The sequence below is a fragment of the Chinchilla lanigera genome, unplaced genomic scaffold (genome assembly GCF_000276665.1).
Source record: "Chinchilla lanigera isolate Chin_1 unplaced genomic scaffold, ChiLan1.0 scaffold00029, whole genome shotgun sequence".
NCBI classification, from domain to species: domain Eukaryota; kingdom Metazoa; phylum Chordata; class Mammalia; order Rodentia; family Chinchillidae; genus Chinchilla; species Chinchilla lanigera.
Window position 1 is genome coordinate 11,065,439 of NW_004955430.1, and position 23,107 is coordinate 11,088,545.

Sequence of the window (23,107 nt, forward strand, 5' to 3'; positions counted from 1 at the left end):
TATCTTTTGAACATGGGATCAGGGAGCTCTTTAACCTTCCATTTTGTACTTTAATGTCAATTTTGTGTGTGTATCTTCTTGTTATATAACTACTGAGGTCCTCTGATTTATTGTCCCTGAGCTGTGAAAGAAAATAATTGGGTAGGCTCTATCACTTTTTGCTTTGCTAAGCAAATATGAACAATAAAAGGTGACTGTCTTTTATTATTAGTAAGTGAAGCATGGAAGCATTTTTACCAGCTTACAACAAATATCCAAAAATATTTCTTGGTCATGTGCTTTGTCAAATTTAAACTTGATAAATTTTGTTTGTATTACTCTACCTCTGCACTTTCCTCTTTCCAAAAGTAATAAAAAGATTGCAGCTGGATTATGAAAATGGCCTTGTAGTTATGGATATTTATCCCAGTTGGGTTTGACCATTTTTCCTAATCCTTGAGCAAGTTTGGTGCACGCACCATGTAGTTGATGAACAAAATTTAAAGATGAAAATGCACTAGATTTTAAAGCCAAATCTGGCCATTACCTTTTTGATAGGATAGCCTTTCTTTTTTTTTTTTTTTTGGTTTTTCTCCGGTACCGGGAACCGAACTCACGACCTTGCGCTTGTCAGTCAGGCGCTTTTGCCGCTGAGCTAAATCCCCAGCCCCAGGATAGCCTTTCATACTAATTGTATATTTGACTTACCTCCTACAACCACAAGGTGGCAAAAACATGTAACTGACTTAGATCATTAAGATCTCATGAGATTTGGCTTTTGATAGCCAAAGGCCGTAACATAAAGAAAATGGAATTTGGTGGCCTTTTACTTTACTTTTTTTTTTTTTACTTTAAAGAGAATAAAAAATAATAATAAAAGATTAGAAACGATATAGAATTTCACAAAACCAGGTACGAATTCAACAATGGTTGCTATACTGCATATTGTTGCCATCAAAGTAGTTGATATTTCATGTTCTTGGATTTCTTCTTTAAAAAATAATAGAATCTATAATTAAATGTTATCATTCTTGACAAGGCACTCATGGAAATAGTTAATTGTTCATAATGGGTATTACTATAGAAATCAGATTTTCTGGTTAATAAGTAAACTTACAAAATATTTCCAAAAGGTTTTCTTATAAATCTGTTAAAAATTCATTTAGCTTTGGAAATCCCTCCAGATCTAGAAGTTACTCTGAGGCCTCTAATATAATCCCCTTGAACACACTCTTAAGAATTTCAGCTTGCACTGGTACTTATCAGATGTATTTAAATATTTGGCAATAAAATTAAAATATGAAAACTAATATAGCAATTACCCCAAAACACACAGTTTTCCAAAGAGATTTTGATCATCCAGAATGAAATCTGTGGAGGCTTTTTGATATTTGTATAAAAAGGCCGCATTCTGAAAGTGCTCCTTATAAAAAATAAACTGGCGTAAGAATATAATAAAAATAATCTGTGTAAAGTAGCTATATTCCATTGAAAAAACAAGGAATAGGGGCAACAAAGTTGTTTTCAGGGCTGGCTTACATTCAGCAAAGTTGATGTAGAAAATTCAGGTTACAAATCAAGCCTTTAAAGGAGTACTCATTCGCTGTACAAAATAACCTTCCATAGAATATTTTATTAAGTAACTGTACTCAGTGCATTTAAAATATGATTCAGTTAGAAGAAAATAGAGTTCAACTTTTTTTAGGAATACACATATTACATACAAATAAATATACACAATTGTTTTAAGTAGTAATTTTCAAACTGCTGCATACACATACTTGTATATGTATGTGTTATGTATGGATATGTAAAAATGGCTGTTTGTGCTATTAATCACCAGAAAAAGTAAACCTGTAGTATGTTAATTTATATGATTATAATACACATGTTAGTTATGGTTGTACAACAAATAACTTCTGTTTTACTTTTTTAAAATTAAATGAAAATTTTTAACTTTAAAATTTAAAAAAAATTCAATTACAATGATGTCGCTTGAATATATGTAAAAAATTAAACACAGATAGAATTATAAATCATTTTTAATCCTACCTTCTGACATAACCCCTAAGGATAAACTATCTTTTGTTCCTTGAGCTGATTTGGTACCGGTATTTCTTCCATCCATTTAAACACTGTATAGATAGCTGTTTACGTAGTTTTATTTTGTGAGGTTTTAAAATGATATAATTCCAGGCATATCCTCTGTAGGTTAATTTTGCCACACAGTAACATTTCTGTCTTAGTTACTTTTCTCTTGTTGCTAAGACAAAATACCTGACACCAAAAGTTAAAGGAGGTTTTTTTTAGCTCACAGTTTGCAGAAGTTTCAGTCCATAATCAGCTGGCTTTAAGGCAGAGGGGCATAGCAGACATGCATCGCAGAGGAGAAACAGTTCATGGTGGGCAGAAGACAGCAAAAACAAATAAGGGACAAAACAAGCGTCTTTTTGTTCCTTATATTATACCCAGGCTACCGAGATTAGGGCAGTGCCAAACCAATCAGTGAACTGATTTATTAATCAAACTCCTGTCATCCTAGCATTGCACACTCCAGATGCAGATCCCTCTGAAAAAGCCCCGCATGTGACGGCACAAGTCTTTGGGGGGACGTCTAGACACAAGCCTTAACAATGTCCTGATACTCCTTTCACATCATGTATGTGAATTCACTACTTGTCCAAATTACACAGATTGTACAGACGTATCTTCTTTTCCTTTTTCATTCTGATGAACATTTTTGCCATGAATTTTCTTGTTACCCCTACCATGCTGCAGGAACCTTCATTCCATGCATTTCCTTGTGGACATATCTTCATGCTGCCCAAGATTAAATGATGAGAAGTGTAATTCATAGGCAAAAGGAAATTCGTTCATCCATTTAATTTTACAGTACTCAGATATCCCGTTAAAATGGCTGTGGAAGTCTATTTTTCACCAGCAGCACTTAAAAGGAAAAGATTTGGGCTGGGAACATAGCTCGGTGGCACAGCACCTGCTTGGCTGAGTTTGATGCCCAGTGCCAAAAAATAAAATAAATAAAATAAAATGGAAAAGATTTATATAATCTGATGAGAAACCAGAGTTTCACCAGTAGCATTTAAGAACAGCCATTCTTCCCATTTTCATCACTTTTTAAGATCATGAAGCTTTGTATTTTTTCAGGCTTGCATTCTTCGATATTTGTTTGGTTTCTAGTGATGCTAAGCAACTTTTAAATGTGTATCACCTATGTTTATTTCTAGTTCTATGAATAATCTGCTCAATATAGGTATTTTTCAGTTTGCCTATATTTCAGTTGGTTTAGAAGTGTCTTTTTAAGTAAAATTTTAAGAGTTTTAAGATATATTCTGACTTTTAGTCCTTTTTAGTTATAAACAATGAAAACCTATCCCAATGAATGCATGCTATGTGAATTTTTTTGCTTTTGTGGGTATTTTTTGGTATCACTTGTCTTACTGGTTTCTTTAAATATAAAATATTTTGGTCTTTTTCATGTAGTACTTTCAATTTGTGTCTTTAAGAAGACATGAGGTTTCGGAAAACATTTTGCCCACATTCTTTTAAATAGATTTAAGAATCTTAGTAAATTTAGAGCTTTAATCTACATTCGATTTTGCTATATTTATTTAACAACAAAGGGTAGAAATCTAGAATAAAAACTTAGAACCGCATCTTTTTTCACTGTATGTAAAACAAACATTTCTTTGTGCACATGGGTGTGTGTCTGGGATCTTTACTTTTTTCTACTAATGGATGTTTTTATACATCTATCTTCCTCTTCTTTAATAACCACAATTTTGAAAGGAGTCAGAGTTCCTGGAAAAATAACTTGCTCCAGAGCTAGGGCAGCAAGGTGTAAAGTGAGTCAAGCACATCTAGAGCCAGAAAGGAATGTTTAAAAATTATGGAGTCAGGTCCAAGAGACCAAGGAGGTGGCCTGAAGGAGCTTCTGCTGACCAAATTGGCAACAATTTTGAGTTGTACAATTACAAAATCGTAACTGTCAAAATAAGGGACAATTGCAACACATTATATCCTATTGAATACAATTAGAATACATTTTTTCATGTGGCTCTAAATCAATAAATACGGAGAAGGGAAGCCCTTACAGAAGAATGCCATTTGTTATTAAATTGCTTATAATTTGAATCTCATTTTTCCTTTAAGTCAAGAGTTCTTAGAAGTTGTGACTTTAAGTTTCCAGTTGGATAGATAACGATGGTGATACGCGTTTACATAATGACAGTAGAGATTCATGCTGCTTGCAGTTGATCTCTGATTTTTGAAAATTAGAGTTAATGAAATTAGCTGAAAGAATTTGTAGTTTTTTGAAGACATTGAGATATCCTTTGTAGAAAAATTTTACAAAATCAGTTTTGTTAACCTTCCCTCCATGTTAAATACAATCCTTTCATTTAAAAATGCATTCTTCTATTTAAACCATAAAATTTTATTCATCTAAATATATAACTCTCTGTACATATAATATATAGAAAAGTAAAAAAGGAATTATTTTTCTTGCAATATAAAAAGTCTAGGGCAACACTCAGTTTATGCTGTCACATCACAAATATATTAAAGTGCCACCTGTCATTATGCTATTCCATTTTTAGCAGATATTTTTCTTCCTTATTGCTATCTCTTGTTCATGAGAAAGTTGTTTGTTTGGTTGGTTTTTTGGTTTTGGGGTTTTTTTTTTTCCGATACCAGGAATCGAACTCATGACCTTGCGCTTGCCAGGCAGGCGCTGTGCTGCTGAGCTAAATCCCCAGCCCCTGAGAAAGTTGTTTTACTTTGATTTTGCACCAATGGCCCCATACTACACACGAAGAGGGAGGAGGGGCACTTTGTATTCATATCAGGAAGACTGAGCACACTAAGGTATGCATACGCAGTAGTCATCTGCATGTATCTCACTGGCCAACACCATGACAAGCAGCTGCCCCTACATACTGGTGTGGAGGTAAGAGGAGAGGTGGTTTGTGGCGGTAAGGAGAGAGGTGATTTGTGGAGAGACTGCTTGGGTGATCATCAACATAGGCATGTTATGTGCAGTTTTGTGGCAGACAAAAGGAAATCTCTCAAGGGCAGTGTGTAAACAGCAAACAACTTAGGGCCCAGGATCAACGCCAGTTATGAAAGATGAGCAGAGGAAAAGCAGCCTGCAAAGGAAATAAAAAACAGCCAGCCAAGGAGGTTGGAAAGAAATAGGAGACTTTAGAATCATAGTTCAGCAAGTATTTTAAGGGCCATGAATCAAACATTTCAAGAATTGCAGAAAGTGTATGGAATCATACACACTTTTTCATAGTAGCCAAAATTGCCTGAATTTTCCTTTTTTTTTCCAGCTGTGACATGGTGTGGATAAGAGATTGCCTCTCCAAGGCCCTGCTAACATGACCCCTGACCTGTGACTGGTCTTCAATTCAGCGGTCAGTAGTCCTCATTTACTTCCCTTTCATAATTTTTCAGGAAATCTGAAGAAAACATCATAATAGAATTTTTAAAGAAGGAGTCTAAATTCATTACCCCGAGTGACATTTTGCATGAGCCGTATTTTCTAGAATGACCAATTCCTTGAGACGTGTCTGAGAATCAGTCTTCCCAGGGCCAGGCAGAGGGCATAATTCCTTTGCAATATTCTGTTTTCTTTCTAAAACACTCAGTTCAACACAAAACAACAGAGGGGAAAAAAAAGAAGAAAGAAAAAAAAAAAGAGGGGGAAAAAGCCCTTATCTACACAGTTGTGATGAATAGACTTGATTGGGCTTGCACGCAGTAGGCAGGTGATGGCCATTGCCTATCTATTTCAGGACTAAACTTTAGTCTGGCCACAGGTGTTTTTCCTTTTTTGGATCTGCGGCCCTGCCATCATTAAGTTTGCCTGAGGCAGCAGACAGCTTCTGAGAGACCAAAAGATTGGGGGAGGCAGCTGACATTTTAAGCAGGAAATGCAGCCATCTGAATGTAAAGAAGATAAACCCTGTCTCTACGCAGACCGTTCACTCAGGGGAAATTGAGGTAAACTACGGCAGGGTGTAGAGACGAGGAGAACAGAATGTGTGTTTTTGCCATCATCTTTGTTCCTGCCATCTTAGTGGTCCTTTTCCTTTTTTTGAGAAAGACCAAAAAGGAGGAAAGTGAAGTTTAAAGTTCTATAATTTTCTGTGTCGAATTTAACACTTCTTTTCAAATATGTGCTATATCTACCAATATAAATATCCAACAAACATAAAGAGGATATGGGCTTTGTGGAGATTCTCCTCAGTATAGGTAGGCTATGCTACTGTCTGTGAAGTATATAGTTAGGATATTCAAGAAGACTCCTTAAACCCTCGCTCCAGTTTGTATCCCTAGTAATTTCTCACCTACCAACTGTTGTTTTGAATTTCTTTCACAAGGGACAAATATTTCAAATATCACTTTGGGCTTGATTCCCAAGTTACCTGGGAAAGTGAGTATATTTAATTTACCTGTGAATATCCATGAATGAAATGATACTTGAGATCATGTCTTTACAACAAGATTAACATTGGAGTTACATAGAAAGAACTAGAAAGGGGAAAGTGATCCCTGTGTGGGCAATATTGCTGAGCCTTTTTACATGGGCTTGGATTTTTTTTGTACCCTGATGAGTATATATAAACTGTATCCTGCAGTGTATATGAGTAAATATATGCAAAACGCAGATTGTACTTCCGCATATGAAGAATTTCAAATCATAAGAGGAAAAATTATGTGAAATAAAAGGGACATCATTGCTTACATAATTTTTAAACATAGCTTAAAAGTACAGATTCATAGATTTTTAAAATATAGAGATCATGGGAAAAGTTTATGGTTTGCTTTTCTTTTTGCTTTTTAAACAGAGTAAATGGATTCTTCCCCAGTTGTTGAAAGTTGATTTCTATAAAAGATTATAAAATCTTTTATTTAAGATGATCTTAAAATTTCAGCAAAGTCCAGTCACTTATTTTGTGATCAAAATGTGTTTTTAAGAAAATTTTTTTAAAAATATGCACTGTGCCATTCCTGTAGCTATAGAGGGAAAATGATGCCTTATATTAGAATAAATACTTTTCAAAGATCAACTCAGCAAATCTGCAGCATTGCCAAAGTTGGAGCTGAGAGATTTATCTTCCAGGTCCTGTTCTAATCTGCTGGATAGTCTTGTCTTTCAGTTATCACATAAAACCATCCTTGTAGCTCCAGAGAAAACATCAGTTTTTTTCATTAAATGAGCCAAACACATTTTGGCAACCACTTTCTAAATTACTACAAAGACTGCCATTGCTCAGTCTCCTACTTCTACCCCATTCACAATGGTGAATCGGTTTCAAACCACATTCTCATTCCTCTTAGACAAGGAATAGGTGGTATGTACATGGCTGTGTACAGTTGCATGTGCCGTTTCCTTTACAGGGATAGTGCTTCCCAGGGGATTTCAGAAATGGTGATGGTGTAATCTACAGAGATGCTGCTCAAGTTCTCCACATTTGGAATCTGGGATGGGTTTCCTCAACCTGGAATTATTTAAGGATGCTCCAGGGGCAACCTGGCTGTTGGTGGGCTACGCAAACTGTGGTGCATAGTGTCTGGACTTGCACGTGAATCATTGGTTGGAGGAGCTAATGATGATAAACAGTCATTAACTTTGAGTTTCATCCCAGAGTGTGTCCTGGGCTGACGTTAATGGAGAAGGATTAGACAGTTCAAGTGTGCAGTGCAGTGGGCACACACAGCATCTTAGCCTATTAGGAGAAAATGCTCTTTTCCTGCTGTTTGTCACAATGATACCTTCAAGGATCAATAGATACAGACATTCTTTCGAATTTCAAATGCCCCTGTGTATATGAATCATAAAAGTATAAAATCCAGTTTCTTTGGATAGATTAAGAATGAAACGAAAATGAAAGAAATCATGATTATAAATCTACTCTCTTTTGTTATTGACATAATATTAGGGATACGGAAGTAGTGGCTCTATTTCCAGCTCTCCATTAATTATTTTATGAAAGTATACTCTTTATTATGGTAATCTTCAGTGGTACCAATAGAAAGAAGCCTCAAGATTATGAACAAATCAATCATGTTTATTCAACAGAATGTTTGGAGCCTATGTGCCTCAAGGAAGAGCAGTGCACTGTAAGGAGGACCCAGAATGAGAATAGGAAAGAGCCTGCTTGCCTTTGAGGACACCAGGGTTTACCAGGGAACACAAACATAAGCAATAAGAGTGCAGGATAGAAACGATGCGCTCTGCGAAAGTCCTGAATGAGCTGTGCGAGTGGAGAGGAAATAGAGGGGCCACTGAGACATTATAAATCAAGGAAGGCTTCCTTGCAAGATTAGGACTTTAAAAGACTGGTAAAATTTGAATATGAAGAGATGGGGCAGTAATAAATCTAGGAGGGGAAACTAATGCAATCAAAATCTTAGAAAACTAGGTAGAAGGACTAATGGCCTCATGCCGGAAGCAGGGAAGTTCATTTCAACTGAATTTTTATTAATACATTCATAATTTGATTGGTAGGATGCTTAGCAAAATGTGTTGTTGCAAAATTGTTGCAAGAGTATTTTCACCTACTTTGTGTGTAAGATTAATTACTGCCTTTGGAGGAGAGAGCAAGTGGTTATGGAAAAGACCCAAGACCAGGCGAGGAGACTGATGTCAGTGCAGCTTCAGAAGCTCATTATGACAAAGGAGAGTAAGCGTTTGCTTGGGCGGAGCATCTCACTGAAACTCTATTTAGAAATAACTTTGTTGGGAGGGTGGAAAACTCCATTGCTGAGCAGTGGTTGGATGAAATTTTTGACTTCTGGATTTTACCATCAGAGTTCATTTCAGGAAGACATATATATATATGGCTTTCTTTCTATTATATCCCTCAGATTATTTTCATACTAACTTGTAATATTTTTCAAGATTCAGCAACCAGTGCTACCTCCTCCATGAAACATTCTTTCTTTTATACTTTTCTGAGAGTGTTTGTCTGATCATCTACCAAACGCCAACAGAAATAATCTTTTTAGCCTGTTTGTTCTACCCCACCACACCCACCCCTTGTCCAACGAAGTATTCTGAAATAATGTTGGTGACTGACAGAGAAAGTAACACATAAGGAATAACTGATAAAATGAACACATTTTTAAATTGCAGGAGTGTTTGCTGTTTTATTATAAACCATATAAGTGATGGTTCTGTCTCCCTTTGTGTCAGTAACTGTTGATTTGATTGCTTAATTCTTAAGGAAATAGATATCTGTACAGTCTACCACATCGGTCATCCCACCTATGATTCGGGGCTTTAAAAAATCAGTATCCTGAATGTGTGACTCAACCCCAATACTTTAGTCAGCAAAGGCCAGACCGAAATGAATATCTACTTACCAGACTTGGAATTCTGATGTGTGTAGTGGGGCAGAGAGGACACTAGTTGTCCTAGCAATTGTGAATTGAACAGCATTGTGTCTACGGTTCCAGAGTCAGGTCTGAGATTACCACCAAAGATTTTGATTCACTGTCTTTCTCTAACACCTTTCCTCACCTCACCCTCCCAACACTGAGTTTTTGTGACCACTGTGATTCTTGGTGTCTTCTTGACTCTTCATAATGCTGACTGTCTACAATTTCTTCCTCCATTTTTTGAGTATCTTTTTTATAGTAGCCTATAAACTACCTCATTAATCAGATAGTGTAAAATCCAATTAGAGGCATTAGAATCCAGAAATACAAGTGTTAAGGAATGTATTTCTTGATTGACAAGGAAGCCAAATAGACCCATCTATTTAGAATCTTAGCAACAATTAGCTGCCTTAGTTTCATTTATTGTGACATAAAAAATCTGGTTTATTGAGAGCTCTATTGAAGAAGATTTCTATGATATGCACCATGAGAAAATATCTTCAAACTAAAATGATTGTTTTGCTGTAATAAATTGAACCATATGTACACTATGTTATTCAATCTTTTTTCTTCAAGGCATAAATTGATATTAAAGAACATTTAAGTCATAACACATGGTTATCCAGGCATGAACGAGGCAATAACCCATATAAGTTGTCAAGGTGAATCCAAAGCATTTATTAGAGGTTTGTGTTGTTTTTGAAAAGTGCATGGTTGGATAAACATGGATTAGTGCTATTATGCTGCTACGATGACTCAAGTGTGTTTTTACAGTGTCAGTAATTTTTATGTTTAAAAATCACTGGTGCAGTATATTAGCTATAATTTATGTTTATCATCTTGTGTACTCTAATAGGTTTCAACAAACCATTTAACACTTCAGCTTGTGCATATACATTACTTAATAGGTATTTATCTTAAAAAAAAGAGATACTTAACGGGACTTTCAAAGCTTGCAACTGCATGCTAAGAGAGAATACTGCAGTGTGTCACATTAACTTTCTTTTTCCTGTTTGCAGTTAACTTTGAACAGTCTGGCCACTTACTTCTTTGTTTGATGCACCTCAGAACAGCACAAGAAGAATATAGTATGTTAATGTCCTTGTCAGCAGGAATGACACCAACTTCTCCCAGCACTGAGTGTCCGTCACACTTGCTAAGCGATATAGCCAGCACAGCTAAAAATATGACAAAGGTCCAGTGATCAGTTACCACATTGTGGTGCCCTTTTGGTTTATTTTGGAGTAGCTGTGTCTATGAGGCTTCTCCTGGTTGGTGTGACCTGGGCTCCTTTCTTTGGAGAGGCCTGGAGAGATACATAGGGGTGAGTGGAGGAGAGGAGGGGCTGGTGGGGAGCCAGCTGGGACTTCCCAGTCACAGGAGGTTTGTCGCAGCACCAGAAGAGGAGAACTTCATTTATCATGACACTATTGATTCTTCAAAATAGTGCTATGCTTATTGTTCTACTGCAATGATGACCTATTTCTCTTTTGGATATTCTAGGTAGATGAATTACTGGAGTTTAGTCTTTTCATAAAGGGGATTGATTCATTTTAAAAACATACCCAGAGTGGGGAATGTGGTGATAAGGCTTGTGTCTTTTTTTTTTTTTTTTTTTTTTTTGAGTGAACTACATGTTGACCTACTGACAGGGATGACAGAGATGGATTTGGAAGGAAAATACTCATGAAACTCTAGTTACTGCTCAAATAAATGATGCCACTTTATTCATTTTGTGAGATGGCTGGGTAAGGGTTTGTTTGGAATCCTGAAATTATGAATATACTGATCCACTCAGTAATAAATTTTTAGAAAGAGACTATAAATTCTCTGAAGTCAATCAAGCACATCAGTTGGCTGAGTTAGCAAACAGGAAAGATTTACTATTCACTGGAGACAAATTGGCCAAGATGGACTGCTTAGTGTTGTGAGTGAACTTTTTTTCCCTGTGAAACCAGCCATGTCACTTTGACACCTTATCACAGACTGCCCATTATATCTTGACGATGTTTTCAGAATTGACAACTTCCACTTACGGAACCAAAATTGTTTCTTAATTTCAAACTTCACTACTTTCATGATGCTATTAAAATTATATGCAAAATATTGTGGACAATTCATATGAAAATGGATGTGATTGTGTTTTCCATGAAGAGAATTAGAGAGAAAACTCATTAACATTCTGCCTGAATATTTTCATTTTCAAAAGAATCAAGAAAGACAGTGATCTAGCCAAAAATATCAGGTAGAACTTTCTACAATAGTGTAGAACTTTCTGGAAGATTGTGTCTTTTCCATTTGAGCTATCTAATACAGTGGTCAAATAGCCACATGCAGTATTTGAATACTTAATGTATGGCTAGTACAACTGAAATTTTAATATATTTATTTTCAATATTAAAAATTACTGTGGCTAATAATTACCATATTGGATAGTACCAGATTAGGCTTGTAAGAAAAAGTCCTGAAGAACTTTTTACTTGTGGAGTTAGCACTGGATTCAAGAAACAGAACTGATGTTTGTGGGAAGACAACCTCAAGTGTCATCTTCAAAAAGTCACTTTAGGGCAAATCAGACAACATAAGAAGGAAGAAGGAACCCATATAGATTTTCGAACCTGAATAGTAAGAGCTTTTATTGAAAGAGCTAGATGTCCATAAATGAAAACTAATGGCAGTATAAGTGGGTAAAGATGAAGCTAAATTTTATGAAACATGAAGCAGATGGAAATGTTTTTTAAAACCTCATATTTAGAGAGCAGAGTGTACAGTTAATAAGGAAGTATTGAAGTACTTTACTATTATTAATGTTATTCTTATTTACCTTTAGCTCTAAATAATTACTTTTGGTGAGTAGAAGGTAAACAAGTGTGTATATGTGCGCACACACACACACACACACACACATATATATATGCAATGATACCTTGGTTCACAGCGTAATTTGTTCTCTGATTTTGGAAACTATGGCCACATTTGTGTGTGTGTGGAAAAGAAGGCTACAGTTGTGTTTGTTGTCTGATGCAGAGTTTGCAAAAAAAAAAAAATCCAAAATTTTGTCAAATATTTCTGTTTGCACACCAAATTATTTGCAAAGAGAAGCATTTATGAAAATATATGTTTATATATGGGATTACCATGTATGGTAAATATTTAAATTTTTAAAATTGTGTTACTGCGAAAGAGACATTTTTATTAATCCTCCTGAAATACTTTCCCTCTCTTCAATCACACTCACCCCACCATTCTTGCTACTTTCTGAAGCAGTTCTGGAAGTCCTCTTTCCTCAATGCCTTTACCACATGTAATGAAAAATACGAGAATGCTGCGGCCAAGTCCCATCCAAGAGAAAGGGAAGCCTGTAAAACATCACGGTGTGTTCACAACTACCTTATTCACCAGATCTGGCACCATGTGACTTCTGGCTCTTCTCCAAGGTCAAAATGACCATGAAATATAAATGATTTGAATGGATTAAGGATATTAAGGTAGCCATGGCAGTGCCACCCAAAGTGCTCACAAGAGCAGACTTCCAGAACTGCTTCAGAAAGTGACAAGAACAGTGGGATAAATGCGTTTAAAGCAAGGGAGAGGATTTTTAGGGGGATTAACAAAAATGCATTTTTGCTGTAATAATTTTTCTCATCTCAGCAAATGATAATGCATTCCTGGGTACCCAGCTAGAACTAAAGAGTTTATCTCAGTTTCTCCCTTTTTTCTCATCTCCATCAGATAATGAATCACAAATGTGCTCCTACCTTTTACAGAGAATTCACACTGATCCCCTTAAAATTCTTTAAGAGTCTGTGGAGTGAATATACATGCATATGTTGAAGACAAAACTCCCAATATATGAAGGAATTCGGAAGAGAGGCTTATGGGAGATAATTAGATCACAGTATGAAAAGAAAGGACGTGAGTGTGGGTCAGCTATATCTCTGCTCTCCTTTAGGTGAGGATACAAGGAAAAGATGGCCTTCTGCAAAGCAGGAAGATAGCCTTCTCCAGACCCTGGATCTGCCAACATCATGACCCTGGACTTCCAGCTTCTATAACTGTGAGGAATAAATGTTATTTAAGCCACCCATCCTATGGGATTTTGCTTTAGCAGAGCAAACCTACTAAAACAAAGGGCTCCTGACTCAAGTTAGTGCTCAAATTCACCTGCACACTGTCCATGCCACTTTGTCAGCTACGCCCTTGTCTTCAAATCCTGAAAGACATTGACTTATGTATATCTTCTGTTTTCATGGAGGCCTCACATCCCCTTTACTGCCTCATTTTTGTATATATTGAATACATTGTACATAATGTTTCTGTAATTTCCTCCCCATTTTGCTCTTCCTTTAACACTCACTTCAGGGTCTCTTCTTCAAATTCTTCTCCATCACATCCCACATCCCCCTAAAAAAGAAAACAAATAGTCTGATTGTCTCCTGCTACACTCTGACTATGGTAGTTATGTCATTGATTCCAATTTTTTATTTGCTTATTTCCCCAATAGACTGAAACTGCATGGAATAAGGAAGGTGTCTTGTCTGTCCTTACATTTCCACTAGCCAGTGGTGGCTGACAGTTAGTAGGGAATTCCTGGATGCCTGATGAATGAATGAATCAATAGATGGATGGATGGACAGATGGATGAATGAATGCGGGTGTGGCCATGTTCAAGATGTGCATAGCTTCTGGGGTTCTGCCATGGCTTGGATATTCCTGGCAGAAGCTATCAGAGGTGAAGTGTCCATAAGTTGTAAAAATTAAATACACCTCTATTTTATATTTATCTAATGACCTAAGACTTTATTTCTGAAGAATTTTTAGCCTGGCATATCATTAAGAAGGATTACTTTAAGGCCACTAATTTAATGTTTAACAATCCTAAATAAATGAACTCATAAAAAGGATTTTGAGGTGCTAATTTATATAAATACTGTTACTTTTCAACATTTTTGATATCTGAGGTATTTTCAGAATTTTAAAATATTTTTCATGACATATGTATTTCTTAATTCTAAATAACTATTCATGTATATACCTAATTTTGTGTGCATAATTTTGGGGTTTTTTGCTTACAAAGTACCTCCAGAATTGTGTAAGCCTCAGATTTTAAAAAGGAAAGCCAAAGTTTTAACTTTCTGTAAGAGCAAAATATGAAATAAGATTTTATAGTATTTGGAAAAAGACCAAAATTTAACATTTGTTATAAATTTGGGCACATTATTTAACCTTCCTCTGTGTCCATATCCTTACTATGAAATGAAAAAGTAAGATTAGAATATCCCAAGTTCCCTGAAAGCTCTAAATTCTATTATTTACTTAAGCTTAACAGTAATAAAAAGTGTGTAATTGGCTAGTTTGTTCCCACCTGTGGCATACATGATTCTGCTCTGGGAGTCCTACAGTTGTAACATTAGGAAAACACACAGTCTCCTTCTTTGAATCACTAGGTAGTGTGCTTGCATAGGGAAAAGAAGAAAGGTAGGACATTAGAGTAGAGGGTGATGGGAGATATTGCTAATTCTGGTGGAAAAATCTTAACTATGGCCAGTACAACAGGTATGTTAGCCTTTACTAAATAGCTTAACTTATTAACCCACCAGCAATTTATTTAACTTTAACTCAAGAATTAAATGAATAGGGAGAATGCAAAAATTAATAAAGCCCATGCTTTCTCCTAATGATTATACAAAATAAATGGCAAGACAGATAAGTATAAATAAGTTCACAATAGCCCACCTGCAAGGATAATGGAAAGAGAGAGTACAAAAGGATGTGCTGGATATGGTCAAACAAAACAATTATGCATAAAGGTATTGAGTGTGGTGGGTATGGAGTTGTATTTGGAGTGAGTTTCAAGCAAAATCTCCAGTCTGTGCTGAAGCACGAACACAGGAAAGAGTATGTTACCCATTAGGCTCTAAGAAGACATACCGTTTCAGAGGTTGCCCTTTCCAATGGTTACAGTGTTCCAGGCAGGTAAAGTTGGTGAGGGCCACAGAGGGAGTGATGGGAGATTGTGCTCAGTGTGGGACATACACTGTCTCTAGGAGAGAAAGGATGTTCATACTCGGTTCCAGTAGACTCCTACATTGGAGAAGGCAGAGCCACCCTCACTGCAAGGCTCATACTTTACCCACTATAAAAAGTGATCATTTGATCATATGGGAAAAACTACAATAGACAGCAGGGAAGAATATAAGGAGATGCTGACCAGCTTGAGATCACAGCTAGAAGAAGCAAGATGTGGTTTCAAGGCTATATGATTTAACGTTCTCATAGATTTTATTATATTTTAGAGTAATTACTATCAATAGTATTACTGCATTAGGCTTAAGTTTTCCTTTCTCACAGTATTCTTAAAATACCTTTATTGGGATCCATACAGTATTCCAAACTTTTAATTTTCACAAAATATAAGTATACATAAAATAGAGAAGATAGCACAATGTCGAGAATATAATGTCCACAAATAAAGATTATCAACATTTTTAGCATTCTTGTTTAATCCATCTTCTTATTCTTCAAATCCCAGGTATCTCATTCCTTTGCCTCTAAGAAGTAAAGATTTTTAACATTATCATACTGAAAAATATTACACCAATTCCTTATAATCATGTAACATCCTGTTAAATGTTTAACATTTCTAAATTATTTCAAAAGAACATCTCTCATTTTTTTTTCAGTCTTTTTGTTCAAATCAGGATCTAAGCATGGTCCCCATATTTAAAATCATTTTAAAATCTCTTCTCAAAAATTAATTTGCAATAGACTTAGTTACTGTGGAGAAATTTGTGATGCCCTCAACACCAAAGACATGAAAAGTGGACCATAGTTAACATTCTTATCCATGCTTTTATTTTGGAGTTGGCCTGGGTTCAAATTTAGGCTCTGCTAATTTGCATTCTGTGATCTTGCACTCTGGCTTAAGTACTTCCACTTATGAAATGAAGATGAGAAAAGGATCTGTCCCATGGAATCCTTCCTAGTTGCTTAATAGTAGAGGATTTAGAATAGTGCCTACTACAAGCAAGCCGCAGATAAAGGTCTGTTAAACAAACAAACAAAAACCCCATAAAATCAGCTTGTACCTATAACACACTAAAAGTGCATGAATCACCTAGCGATGGAAGGAGGACTCATTCATAGCCCAGAAATTATACCTACATTACATTTTCCCACAGAATCATGCAGATTACTCACATGTGGACATGCACACTTATATAAATCACACAATTCTGTATTAGAAATAATACCAACAGAAGTGATAAACCAGATACTAGAAAACTGTAGAGACTCTTGAGCAGATTTCTTGAGCTCAGACTTTGTTTTGGGTGTGATCACAGGGAGACTGGCAGGAGACTTAGGATTGGCAGGAGGTGAACATCTAGGTATTCATTACTCTGGTTCTATCCCTGCCAGCCACAAGCTGGCAGTGATGATTCCTCAATGAAGGACAAGAGTGCCTATTAGGCAATCCATTCAGCTAGAAGGTTCTAGAAATTGCTCCCCGTACTCTCCCTTTTAGGTCTAGGGGTACAGGCTCCCCATAATTATTGCCTAGTTTTAAGGTGGTTTCTTTACTCCCTGTCAGTTTTCCTTAACAGTCTCTTCGTTAAATTTATACCAATTACACATGCAAGTATGCTACTTTTTTTTTCTGGGGTATTGACTGGTAGAGTCTAATGAGAGGTAAGATAAAAATTTGTCTATATGATGTCCCAGTGGATAACAGCTACATTTAGGGAGATCTTACTCTGTGAGGGGCACTCCAAAGCCAATGTATATTCAACGTTCATTTCATTCTTACAATGACTCTACAGATTACAAAACTAAGACTTCAAGAGATTTGTTCCTCCTAACCATGCATTTAGTGAGGAGAGCTATATTTAAATATCAAAAGAGCATATTCTTGTGGTAAAGAATACAGGCTCCAAAATCTGACTGTCTGGGTCTAAATTTTTGCCCCGCCACTTGTATACTCCTGATTTTAGGTACATTTCAAGTGATCAATTTCCTCAATTATAAAAGGGATAAAAATAGTACTTACTTCACAGGGTGGTTGTGAGGATGAAATGTGTTAATTTATGTAACACATTTAGAGAACTTGGCTTATAGGAAATGCCAATATGTGTTTGTTCTTATCTATGAATCCAAAGCCCGAGTACTATGCTATACTCCCTCCTATCGAAGAGAATATACTCTTTGCTTACAGTGGAAGACCCCTGTTCCAGGTTCAAGTCATTTGGCATGATATTCTGTATTTCATGCAGTGGGACAGCCTTTCATTTAAAAATCAAGGCTCTTGTGTTTTAGAAAGCAAAATCAGATAACTAATTCTTTTTCATTTTCAGAAACGCAAGTATCAACAGTGTCACAGGAAAAGTCATAGAATCTCCCCTGTTTTCATTGAATAAATTGATAAACACAGAGAGCATTTTAAATATCACAAGGCTTATGATTCCTTTATTTACTTTGTACATAAACTGTGGATAAGAGAAATGAAGGATTTGGCTTACAGTCTTATTGTTGTTTTATTATAAGTAAAAGAGAGATATTTTGTGAATATTAATATGTTTAATATGCAGATAAACTTTTGCCTTAGATAACAAGTAAAGTGAATTTCAAATTCTAAGACACTTTTATATTGTCCCAGAAAAAATAAGCTTGTACAAACTTCATAAATAAGCATAGACTCTGATTCTTTAAAGTCATAAGACTTTAGAGAAAAGAACCAATAAGACCGTAAGTTGAAAAAAATGTGGGATGAATTGGATCAAAAAATTTCGGACATCATAGATGTTTCTGATTTCTCATGTTATACAAAGAGTATTTTGACCATGTAACAAAAAGTTATAAATACATAAACCTATAATTTATATTTCTTCCTCTTGATCCAAGGTAACACAAATAATAGCAATTTTTTAAAAGTTCTACATATAGCCTTTATAGGCTTAAAGACATCTTTAGTAGGCATAGCCCCACAGTCCTCTGTGCATAAAAGTCAGAAACCTTGTTGTATAAATGATTACAGAAAATGCTACCAGTGTTCAATCACTGTAACAAGTTTATCAGTCTTTTAACCTTTTAAGTATCCTTAGCAAATAATTGATACTCCCAAGAATTATCATTTTTGCCTTTATGCTTTCTTTCTGACTTATAAACTTTGTTAATATATTTTTATGTCATTATCAATCACCTGACACTCAATGTGTCATATCCAGGATCAGCACTGGGAATGAGAAGGCAGAGAAGACCTGCTAGCTGTCCTCAAAACGTTCACAGTTGAGTAAGGGAACATGTTGCAAAACAATCAGCAAATGACCCAAAGGTGTTATAATTGAAACTTCAGTGCATACAAAGCCAGAGGGGTATAAATACAAACTTCCCTCTTCTGGAAAATGTAAGGTTTAAAGAATGGCTAAGTTGCAGAGGAGACCTGATGGCAACTTTGAGGTGTAGCAAGATACATGTATAGATGATCATGCCAGGCAGGCTCCTGCAAATATGGGTTTTGAGTTCAGAAAGAAACACTGGCCTGAAAACTGGTGCGTCATCGGCATGGCGGCAGAAGGTAAAGCCAAGGATACGGAAGAGATTGTCAGGGACTGCGTGCTGCAGAAGCACAAAAGACAATTGCTTCAACGGAACTTAGGAGAACTTCACCTTATGAGAGATAAGAAGATAAAATGGAGGGTAAGCAGCCTGAGTGCATGTCACATCCTTCTCTGAAAGCCGCTTGTGAAAAGGTATCTTCATTTTAAGGAAGCAAAACAAAGTGAAGAGCAGGAAAAATAAGCTGATCTGAATGTTTTTGTCTTCTCTCAATAGGATGAAAAGGCAGCGATTGACCCTAAATTCAAGACATTTTTTGCACCCCTATGATCATGACCCAAAGACTCAGGCAGAAATTCTGACAACAGCAGATTCTTGTCTGCAAGAAGCAATGAGAGGTTAGTGAACTTAAAAGTGGGTTTGAGGCTCACTTTTGGAGAGTGATTTATAAACATATAGATTAAGTTTCCTGGTAAAATGAAAGAGTTTACTGCGAGTGCTGATGCCAAGCTGTCTTGGAAAAACAGAAGAGTGTTATTTATACACATAAATATGCCTCTAGGTTTCCCTCCTCATATTATGATAGGTAGTCATTGAAGAAGCTTGTAACGCATAATCAAGTGTCTTGAGGACGATAGCTTTGATGAGCTGTCTCTGAGTTTGATTCCTCTGATCTAATCTTCCACAGGTCTCTGCTGTCGGCTACTCTTATATTCAATTGCATGGACCAGGACCAAGGAGGTATGCGCTGAGATAGGGGGTTCATGAGGAAGTCTGTGTAGGTTTCCAGATACCTTCTTGTGCTAAGTAACCATCTCGATGACCTTGGGCAAATCCTGAAGTCCTGGTGACATTTCTGAACATCAGTGTTCTCATCTGTGAAATAAAAATAAGGATTGAATGTGATAATCTAAACATCATTAGGATGGGGATTTTTCCTTGCTTTTACTGATTCCCACTGCTCAGAAAAATAGGCATTCCATAAACACTCACTGAATGATTTGATGATCCATAAGATGTGTAAGGTTGTCCAGTGTAAAATACATATTTAATAGTTATTTTAGCAATTAGTATCGTGACTGCCTCTTCCCACCTCTCATGCTCAAGTATCTCACCATGTGCCTACATATTTTGTAGATGACCATAAAAGAAACACAATTGGTCTGCTTCCTTATACTTAGAAGACTCGGCCCACCCCAGAGAAGGTATCACTGGATGAAATATTGTTGTAACCAATATTTCACAGTTTTGCTAGTGGTTTCCAAAGATTGTTAGTGAGAGCTCTGTGGGAGGAAAACATAACAAGTGTCAAGTCCAAAAATGTTGGGAAATGTTGCCTTTAATGGGTTTCTTCCCTCTTAGGCTTTTCTAAGATTTTATTATTCATATGGGGATCGTGATTCTCCAGGAGGGAAAGAATAGTTTCCCAACCCAACTTGACCAGAGGATCCTTTCCTTATAAATATCCCATTGTACTCAGATAACTCCTTGTGAAATGTAGATTTAATCATTAGCTAGAAGAGGATACACAGAGCAAAAGGATTTATTTTTATAGGGCAGTAAAATGCTTTTTTAGGTCAGGGAAGACTTATTTAGAAATGAGATGTGGAGTTCACACAACCCAAGACAGTCATCGAGGAAATTTCACTCCAATGAAGCAGTTAGGTGAGTGAAAACAAATGAACATAAAATAAGTATATAATAACACCTTGGGAAAATTAAACATCTCTCCATTTAACATCTGTCACATAGATAATTGTAGCAACTAGATTGATTGTGGAAGAAGAAACTGTAAGTTTAAAAGGGAAGCAGCTGAGTTTGCTTATATCACCTGCAAAGGGACTACTTTCTTTGGCAGATTGATATTGCACAAAGGTTTGGGGTTTCATTAAAGACTTATGGTTGGATGGCGTAACAGTATGTTACAGAATGTGTGTGTGTGTGTGTGTGTGTGTGTGTGTGTGTGTTGTGTGTGATCAGACAATTCAGTGCATGAGGCTTTCAGAAAAGAGACTGCTATCATGCATTCTGGATTGTGCTACATTTTAGATGACATTGTCATGTAACAATACCATTTGATATCATGTCCTATCAGTAACAATGATAATATAATCTGCACATTAGTTACAAAATGATATGCGGATTGGTATCAATTGGTATTAATTTTTTCTTGTGCAATTCTGTAATATTTTAATGTCTATTGTAATTTTGAGAAGTACATGTTTTTGTATTTTCTGAAAAACCTGATTATATATCACAGAAGAATACAAAAACAACAACAAAACATAAACAAGGCCAAATAACACAGCCAAATTCTTAAGTTAATCTCTGTCAAGGGGCCTTCACACCTGCAAATAATATTCTCTTCTTTACATGTAAACTTCCTGCTGAAAGCAGGTCAGAGATAACAGCTGGATTAACTTGGAGAGGTTTGGTGGGGGTTTTTGTAAGTTTTTAAACAATTAGTTTTATGTTCTTTTAAATAATTGCTTCATTATATTTTGTACATCTGTGCAAGGGTCTGATGATGACATTTGGTAAATTTCCAAATAGCTGTAAAACTGGGGAACACTATTAAGCAATAGTACAATTCACCTGTAGGTTAGAAAAAAAGGCCTTGTGAAATAGCTCAAAAGAAAAACGCCTTAAACAAAAGAACCAATTCTGTTCTGTGAGGAAATGGTTCTGCTTCAGGTGAAGCTATCAGATACAGTATTCTCTTTAAGAAGATAGGCTGGCATCTCAGAGGAGACTAACAAAAATGATAAAAGGTTTGGAAAACAAGACCTGGGAGAAAAGGTTAAGAGCGTGGGAACACTCATTCAAGTTGAAGGAGACTGAGGGGAGACATAACTGTCTAGCTACAAGTTAAATCATGTTACAATAAGAGACATTGATTATTATTAGCAGTAGAAGAGGGCAGTTAGAACAAAAGGGCTGTACCCACTCTACTTCATATCAGGAACAATTTTTTAGCACAATAAACATTTATATGATGGAGTTAGGTGCTATAAGCATCTAAAGCTTAGCTGCTGTTGAACCAAAAGGAAATCCTTGAGGATAATTTGAAGTACTTTGTCAGTCTGTGGCCTGGAAAATGGGTTGTAACTCAGTTCTTCTGTTATAAATAATCAGATAAAGCCTTCCTTGCTCCCATACTTTTGATTGGGTGAAGAAGGAAATGTGTATAAAGATATTCACAGATCCGTAAATTACTCCTAAGCAATAACCACCAAAACTCAGAATCAGGCTGTGACCCTACCCTAGAGACCAAAACCTTGCATAACTTATGCAAGATCCTGTATTTGACTGAAAGCACTGGAAAAAAAGTAGATATTCAAATCACAAATGGCTATTTTCATTTAAGCATAATTAACAAATACAAGAATTTTGCATTCATTCTTTGAACTACCAGATAATGAAACTTTAAAAATTTGCAGTTATCAAAAAGAATATGGAGTTATCATGTGACTCACAGAGTAGTGAAAGAAACAAGATAAAAGCCATAAAGGCATCTTTACTTATTATATACAATAATGTATATTCTTACATTATTATAGAGATTTTACATATGATAAGAGAGTGAGAAGGTAAAATAAATTTTATTTTACTATGTGTGAAGAGGGAAGGATGAATAGTTTAAAGATTGTCTAAAAGAATTGATTAATTATTTGGATAAAAATAAGATCTGTAGTCACACATGACACCAAAAGAAAGTCTTGCTTGGTTAAAACAATGATTCTCAGCAGCAAATAATGAAGGATAGTAGAAGAGTTTTGTGCCACAAAATTTTCAAGGTTTTTGTTTTGTTTTGTTTTGTTTTGTTTTCAAATTATACATACTTTTCCCACCCAATGGATCTGCTATACTCACTAAAAGTTACAGTCTTATCCTCGGTAAATTAAGATTAGCATAATGTAGTGGTTTTCCCACTCAATAATTAATTAAGTATTTGTTGAACACTTACTATTTGATCAGGTATAATGCTAGGCTCTAGGAATAGACAGATGAAAGAACAAGATACATGTTCTAGAGGACTTTAGGCTGCTAGAGAGAAAAAAGATAGGAAAAAGAAAAAAGAAAAAGATACCACATTCTTAAAAGGTGAACTGGATACAATCATCCCTACATGTGACTATTCGTGGACTTTTTAATTGTGTGAATAATA

The 23,107-nt window shown here is 35.8% G+C and overlaps 1 long non-coding RNA gene across 1 annotated transcript; it reads left to right on the top strand.

Moving 5' to 3' along the window:
• The first annotated feature begins 4,885 nt into the window (after positions 1-4,885).
• On the top strand, positions 4,886-20,124 carry LOC102030454. Its single transcript, XR_261426.2, has 5 exons — positions 4,886-4,945; positions 5,331-5,414; positions 13,340-13,444; positions 19,216-19,337; positions 19,628-20,124. It is a non-coding gene; the product is annotated as an uncharacterized LOC102030454 (long non-coding RNA).
• Positions 20,125-23,107: the final 2,983 nt, after the last annotated feature.